This window comes from Eptatretus burgeri, chromosome 5, assembly GCF_056783735.1.
Source record: "Eptatretus burgeri isolate ZD-2024b chromosome 5, Ebu_testis_v1, whole genome shotgun sequence".
In the NCBI taxonomy this organism is placed as follows: Eukaryota; Metazoa; Chordata; class Myxini; order Myxiniformes; family Myxinidae; genus Eptatretus; species Eptatretus burgeri.
Genome location: NC_140965.1, coordinates 23,700,516 through 23,708,777, shown reverse-complemented (window position 1 = coordinate 23,708,777; position 8,262 = coordinate 23,700,516). Strand labels below are relative to the sequence as shown.

Below are 8,262 nucleotides of genomic sequence, written 5' to 3'. Positions count from 1 at the left end.
GTAGAGTGACCTGGTCTGAAACCAAATTGATGATTGGAAATCAAGCCATTGGAGAAGAGGAAGGATTTCATATCTGAAGCGATGATGGATTCCATAACCTTGCTGATGATTGGGAGAAGGCTGATTGGTCTGTAGTTACAGGGATCTATTTTTGCACCTTTTTTATGCAGGACAGTGATGTTAGCAGATTTCCAAGCAGATGGCAGATGACCTTGGGCAAATGAGAGGGTGAATAGAACAGAGAGAGGGTGAGCAAGAGCAGAAGAGCAGGCTTTGAGGACACGTGGGCTGATGCCGTCTGGACCGGTTGCAGAATCTGACTCGAGGTTTGAAAGCAAGCTCTCCACCTTGTCAGGAGAAAAGGACACAGAGTCCAGGAACAGTTCGGTGCGACTGGGTTAAGTGGGTAGAGAAAGTGATGGGTTTAGGACACAAGATTTAGCTGCAAACACCGAGTTTAGACATTCAGCTTTATCACGTGTGGTATCAGCAGTGCGGCCATTTGAGGTAAGGGAGGGGATGGAGGGGGAACATACACCAGAAACAGATTTGATTAAACACCACCAGGATTTTGAGGAGGGAGAGAGGTTTGAGAGTTCAGACTTGAGATGAGAAAGATGTTGTTTTCTGGCTCTCCTGAGGGTAGATACACACTTGTTCCGAGCTTTGTGGAAAGATCTGAGATTGCCCTCAGTTGGGTTTGCTTTCCATGAGGCAAAGGCAAGTTGTTTCAGGACAACTGCCTCGCCACAAGCTTCAGTAAACGTTGAGGTTGCCGATGAACTCAAGCTTCAGGTTGAGAGGAGAGGTGATGATTTGTGAGCAGCAATATGGTTTTAAGTCAGGAAAGAGCACGACAGATGTGATGTTTGCTTTGAGAGTGTTGATGGAGAAGTATAGGGAAGGCCAGAAGTTGTTGCATTGTGTGTGTGTGTTGTGGATTTAGAGGAAGCTTATGACAGGGTGCCAAGAGAAGAGTTGTGGCATTGTATGAGGAAGTTGAGAGTAGTGGAGAAGTATGTGAGGGTGGTGCAGAATATGTATGAGGACAGTGTGACAGCGGTGAGGTGTGCGGTAGGAATGACGGACCGGTTTAAGGTAAAAGTGGGATTGCACCAAGGATCGACTCTGAGCCCTTTCCTGTTTGCAATGGTGATGGACGAGATCAGACAGTAGTCTCCATGGACTATGATGTTCGCGGATAACATCGTGATTTGTAGTGAGAGTAGGGAGCAGGCTGAGGCGGGCCTCGAGAGGTGGAGGTACGCACTGGAGAGGTGGCAGAGTTAAAGATGCTGCGATTCTCGTTGGGAGTGACGAGGATGGACAGGGTAAGGAATGAGTATATTAGAGGGACAGCGCAGGTAGGACGGTTTGGAGACAAAGTGAGAGAGGCAAGATTGAGATGGTTTGGACATGTGCACAGGAGGGATGCGGGGTATATCGGGAGAAGAATGCTGAGGATGGAGCCGCTAGGTAGGAGGAGAAGAGGAAGGCCAAAGATGAGGTTTATGGATGTCGTGAGGGCGGACATGCAGGTGGTTGGTGTGACAATGGAAGATGTGGAGGACAGAGCGAAATGGAGATGGATGATCGACTGTGGCGACCCCTAACGGGAGCAACCAAAAGAAGAAAATAAAAAAATGACCGTTTTTACAGCCATTTTTCCCTGCTGTGCAGGGGTTTTGGCTTTTTTTTCTTGAGGCAATGTTTTTTTTTTATGGCCGGATGCCCTTCCTGAAGCCAACCCTGGTCGCCTCTTACGACACACAGGGATATGGTACACCTATTCTAACCGGGGCATACACCGGGACCAGTACACTGGCACTCATTTCGCCGACCTCAGAAGGATGACAGGCTGAGTCAACCCCCTGGTGTTAATTCAGCAGCCAACGGGGCTTCAACTCAGGACACTGGGATCCCAAGCCGCCACCCTAACCACTAAGCCAACACCAGGCTTAACCAAAAGAAGAAGAAGATATATATATATATATATATATATATATATATATATATATATATATATATATATATATATATATATATATATATATATTGGGTTATTACGCAGCAGATTTCTCTTCTCTAAATTCTTCTAGACTCGTATATGAGGTCCATCTAAAAAGTAACAGGACTGACTTCACAGAAATTTTATTCCAAAAAGTAAATTGAAATCAAAGCTTGTCCCCTTCAAAATAGTTTCCCTCCAGTCTCACACACTTGTCCATCCTCTTTTTCCATGCTTCGATGCACCCCCGGAACGCTTCTTCTGGAATCCTCCGGAGCTCAATCATCACTGCTCTTTTGATGGCCTCTACATCAGGAAATCAGGTCGCCTTGATCAGCCCCTTGAGCTTGGAGAATAGGAAAAATCACAAGGGGCCAAGTCTGGGGAATACGGGCGTTGTTCCAGAGTTGGCACGTTTCTCTCCACCAGAAACTGTCGGATGCTCGGGGCACTGTGAGCAGGGGCCTTGTCATGGTGGAGCACTCAGGCGTTGTGACATCGTTTCACGATGTGACATCGTTTCTTCCCCGTAGACTTGCTGCAGCATTGCGAAGGATTCAGAAGGTGTTTTGCCAAGCTTGGCAAGAAACTTCAGATTGGCTCTCTGCTCACAACTCAGAGCGCGACGACTCAGACGAGATAACATGTAAAGCACGAGCTGTAAAAAAAAATCACACAATGAGTGCAGTCGACCATCACCAATTATATATATTGCTGGAATGTTGCGAAAGACTGTGACGCAACGTGTTCATTGAAGTTGTGTAAGTGGAGCACACAGCAGGCTCAGTACCGTTACTTTTTAGACGGCCCTCGTATATGGCTGCATAGTTTATAATTGATGTGTGTTAATTGCCTGGTTGCCTGATTATATATATATATATATATATATATATATATATATATATATATATATATATATATATATATTGTTGTGGGCCGGCGAAGTTGGGTGAGAAGACCACTCGGTGGGGAAAGCTATGTCGATTCCCACCAGACCCCGGAATTGTAGGCCATCGCTCACGGATAATTCCGTGACACGGCGGGTCGCTTAATCGACCGTGGATGCCAATAACTCAACCGCGTGACCTCAGGTCCTCCCGCCTATGGAATTGGGTTACCTAATTAACCATGCGGTTTAACCACCGGGGAACCATGCCCTCGGTATGCCTTGTCCGAACCGGATCACTCTACCGGATCGGATCACCTTTCCTGATCGGATGCAGTCGAGCGACACTACCAAGGATGTACGGCTAGAAGGAACGGACCGTTGGGAATAAAGACCTGGCTCAACCTGGATTCGAACCATGCTCGACCAATGAGGGAAAAGACAAAGGCGAGCTGAGTACATCTCTACAATTATTATTTATTTACAATAAGTGAGGAAAAGCATGTGGCACAACAAAAGGTTTATTATCCCGCCCCCTGGAGGGAGGGAGTGGGATACTGTAATCGTCCGGTTTGTTTGTTTGTCTGTCTGTCTGTCTGTTAGCAACTTTACGGCAAAACGGCTTTAGCAAACACTATCAAATTTAATCCAAAGGTGGGCAATGAACCTTGGACGACCCCATTAACTTTTGGGTCCAATTGGATCAAAGGTCAAGGTCAAGGTCACGAAAGGATCAAAATCGTTTTTCGCTCATAACTTCATCAAAAATGATCTGATTTATTTCAAACTAAGCTTATGGTGAATCTTATTCTATTTGTCACTTATAATCCTACCCATAATGGGTGGGATTTGTTGTGCCTGGCACCACTTGTTGGGGATGTAATGCAGGGAAAGATGAGAGAGGTGTGGTGCGACAATTATACAAGTAACTTACAAAAGCAGACAGTGCAGACTTGATGCGAGATTAATAAAAGTAACAATCACAACAATAAAAGATCTTATACAGGCTTATCTAACAGACAGGCGCCAACACACTCAGACACACACTCAGACAAAATAAACCCAATGAAAGGCAAAGGACTTTTGCAGCCAGGGAGGGAGGGGGTCGAGGTAACATTTTTTGGTACCTGAGCATTTCGGGGGAGGGATGCTCCATGGTGCGGCACCCGACAAAAGCTGTGCAGTTCGGTCCACAGCCGTACGTGTGGTAATCGTGTCTGCAGCAGGAGCTTGAGTGGAAGAGAGCGGAGTCCAAAATGGTGAGAGTTGAGCAGTAGCAGGACCAGGCAAGAGGTTTGATCGAGGTCGTGTCGGTGAGGACCAGTAGGCTGGCTGTCGATGTGAGACGTAAGCAGAGCCAAGCAGCTGGAACACAATCACAACTCCTTCAATTCCCTTTCGCACTTCTTCCAACGGCCTCCCACAACAACAACAACAACAACAACAACAACAACAACAACAACAACAACCTTCCCATTCAACTCAATACCTTCGCATCAAACAACTCTGACCGACTTCTTCCTTTCTTCCTTTCCATCCACGTCACCCAACTTCGCCCCAACTCTGAGGATTGCTCCATACTTTATAGTTCACGGAGTTCGGGGAGGAGCCATGGCGAAACCGACGTCATCGTCCGATCCGAGCATCCCGATTGGACCGGGTCTTCATGTGGTCCGCCTTTCTGGGCGGGGTTTCGGCCAGACGCTAGTTTGGCCCGCCCACGCCGCGTGTGTCTGGGTTTGGGAAGGTGGATGCCGATGCGGCTTCCATAGCGAACGTCGGGATTTTGAAAATCTCTGAAAACGAGTCGCTAGATAGACGGTGGTACGCTGTGGTAAGCGAAACGAGGGGAGAAAACGAGACGATTTTACCTCAGAAAATAAAAGGAGGGAATAAAATAAAAGGGGAATAATGATCTAATAACCAAACTATAGCCCATCGCAATGCACCCCCATGTCTTCGCATTTCACAAGGAAGGAATCTATCTACACGTATATTAATCACATAACTGACTTGGGAAAACTCTCTGTTGTGTGCATACGGTTCCGAGAACCGTAACAATATACATATATATATATATATATATATATATATATATATATATATATATATATAAAATGTAAAAATAAATAAATAAATATATACAGGGTGTCCATAAAGTCTCTACAATTTAAAATTTAAAAAAATTATTACAAAAGCAAATGAATAGATAAACCTGTGGAAATTATTACAAAATGAGGAGTATATATTGAAGTTTTTTTTGCCTCATTTAATACACTTCTATATGGGCACCATTAGTTGCACGAAGCACACCAAGACGGTAATCGATTTCCTGCCATGTTCGCTGTAGCAGAGCCTCATCAATGGTGGCAATGGCGTCAGTGATCCTTTGCTTCAGGTCGTTGATGTCCCGTATCTTTGATCGATACATGATATCTTTAACATAACCCCATAGAAAGAGAACTTTGATAATCACTGAGTACATTGAACAAATCTGAGAAAAACATCCTATCAATTGCCTTTGTTATAATTTTTTGTTTAATTGTAAAGAGACTTTATGGACTATATATATATATATATATATATATATATATATATATATATATATATATATATATATATATATATATATACATATTGTTGCGGATTCGCGCCCGCCGGCGTGCGAACGGCCACGTAACTCGAATCGCGGCACGTCGCCCACCGGACGGACAATCCCGTCGTGACCCTCTCGGACTAACGCCGGGAACCAGTCACGGGTGGACCTTTCGGCCTCACCACGATCGTGCCAATCGGCCCCCCGCGTGGGATAGGGTTGCTCGCCAAATTCGACCTACCTAAGTACCCACACGGAGGGTAGACCGGGCGATCGCACCTCGCCGCAGGTCGACTTCGGACACGGGCCACTTGAAGCGACCCGTTCCGTGCTATCGGGATAACCGAGCGGTGTTATCGTCGGCCTCGACGGTTCGATTAATTATCGGGCTTTTTAGCCCACGACCAACCCTTTACGTGAAGTAAGATGGAGATTCAATAGAGGAAAAGACGAAGCGAAGCGGGAAAACAGTTCAACATAATTCACATTTATTTCGCGATGGCACACGGAAAGCACACATATACATTTACACCAAAAGCAAATGTAAAAGGAGAAGAAACACACAATATTACACAAAAAGCAAATATAAAAGAAGACAATGCAGAGCTATCCGACTACCGAGCACACGGCAACACTTATACAATTTTACTTCACAGACAGCGCCGACAACACATATACCCAAAGCAAAAGAAAAGGACCACCCTCCAGGATGAGGCGGGCCTGGGGCCGAGACCGCGTCGGGCCTACCCGTCTGATGATGAGACGCAAAGTGGCGGTGGCGCCCCAACTCCGCGGGCCTCGCGGACAGTGTCTGGTAGGGGGTGGGAAAGGGGCCCCCTTGTCGCACTATCTCAGCGCGGGGGGAAACAGGAGGGGGTTGTTGATGCTCGGGGGAAAGGAGGATGTCTCCCTGTCTCGGGTCCCGCGACGAGCGTCTCCACCACGACCTCGGTCGTGCCGCCGGCCTCTCCCTCCGCAGCTCCCCGACTCCGACGCGAGCACCCCCTCAACCGCCTTCGCCGCCGCCGCCTCTCCACAGCTTCGTCCGATCGCCCTCTCCGTCTCCTCTCTTGACTCGTCCCAACTCTTCACTGGCTCCGCGAACTCCCAACTCCTTATATGCCCCGTGGCTTCGCCCCTTCACCTTTGACCCTTTACCTCCGACCCTTCACCTCGAACTGGCTCCCCATTGGACCGAGGAAAAGTGGGCGTGAATGCTTTTTGATCCATGAATTTGCATATAGCGACCACACTCCAACGCCCTGGAGGCGGGGCCAAATCGCCCCACGCTCACCGATAGGACGGAACAGAAGTGGGCGCGAGTCGTTTTTGATCCGTTTTCTTCGGAAAGTCTGTGATGTTTCTGAACACGCTGCTCGGTGCGCGCCCTGCACGAGTCCAGTATCGGTGCCCACAAGTGGCGCAAGAATGGTGGTGATGCGATGGTGGCGAGTTGTGACGGTAAAGGTCGTGGCTGTTGTTGTGAAGCGGCGTTGTGGTTGGTGGTTGTTGTGTGATGGCTGTTGAGACGTGGTTGGTGGTGGTAGTAATGGCGGCTGGTCCAAAATAAAGATAGTAAAAGAAAAACGGCTATCCTGAAGAGTCGCAGCCCGACTGAATGACATTTATTCCCTCGAAACAACGGGTTTGGGCCTAACTACACATATACTTACAGAGATATCTCACCTAAGGGACCTGAATGGTGGTTTGTGAATTTCGTCAACCACAACAATATATATACATATATATATATATATATATATATATATATATATATATATATATATATATATATATATATATATATATATATATATTGTTACGGCTGTGGAAATTCGCAAACCACCATTCAGGTCCCGTAGGTGAGATATCTCTAAGTACATGTGTAGTTAGCCCCAAACCCGTTGTATAGAGGGACCTTATGTGATTCATTCGGGCTGCGACGCTTTGAGATAGCCGTTTTTCTGTTCTATCTTTATTTTGAACCAACCACGTCTCAACCGCCATCACACAACAACCACCTTAACCACCACGCCAGCCATCGTCACCAACTACAACCATGCTCCAACCCTCAGACAACAACAATAACAACAACAACAACGCCAACAGCCACGACCTTAACCTTCACAACTCAATCCCGCAAACATCGCATCACCGTCATTCCCAAACGGCACCATAACCATCAAACCACCACCGAAAACCCTCCACCACCTTCACCTCTCTCCTTCTACGGCCATTCCCGCACCACCTGTGAACACTGAGCGTCGGGCTGTCTTGGGCTCATTCAGCGATACGCACCGAGCCGCGAGCGCAAATACCGGCCTTTCCAAGGAAGATTTCAGATCAGGAACGCTTCACGCCCACTTCTGATCCGTCCAATTCGCAAGCGCGGAGCGGCTTGGCCCTGCAGAGGCAGAGAGGCTGAAGAAGGGGGAGCTGGGGAGAGAGATACCTCACCAAACGTTGTTATTCACTTTGGGAGAGAGGGGTGCGTGAGAGAGAGAGAGAGAGAGAGAGAGAGAGAGAGAGAGAGAGAGAGAGAGAGAGAGAGAGAGAGAGAGAGAGAGAGAGAGAGAGAGAGAGAGAGAGAGAGAGAGAGAGAGAGAGAGAGAGAGAGAGAGAGAGAGAGAGAGAGATGGGGAGGAGGAAAAAAAAAAAAAAGACAGGTGAGGGGTGGAGGTGAGGTTAGCAAAGCAAATGATATGTGACGTTTTATGACTAAACACAAAAAAAACAAAACTATTTTTTTTTTAATGTCAGAACAGCTGTACA

General features: G+C 47.0%; 1 long non-coding RNA gene across 1 annotated transcript; it reads right to left on the bottom strand.

Moving 5' to 3' along the window:
• Nucleotides 1–2,135: 2,135 nt before the first annotated feature.
• Nucleotides 2,136–4,923, bottom strand: LOC147026067 (uncharacterized). Its single transcript, XR_015057900.1, has 2 exons — nt 4,097–4,923; nt 2,136–2,666 (listed from the first exon to the last, which is right to left on the bottom strand). It is a non-coding gene; the product is annotated as an uncharacterized LOC147026067 (long non-coding RNA).
• Nucleotides 4,924–8,262: the final 3,339 nt, after the last annotated feature.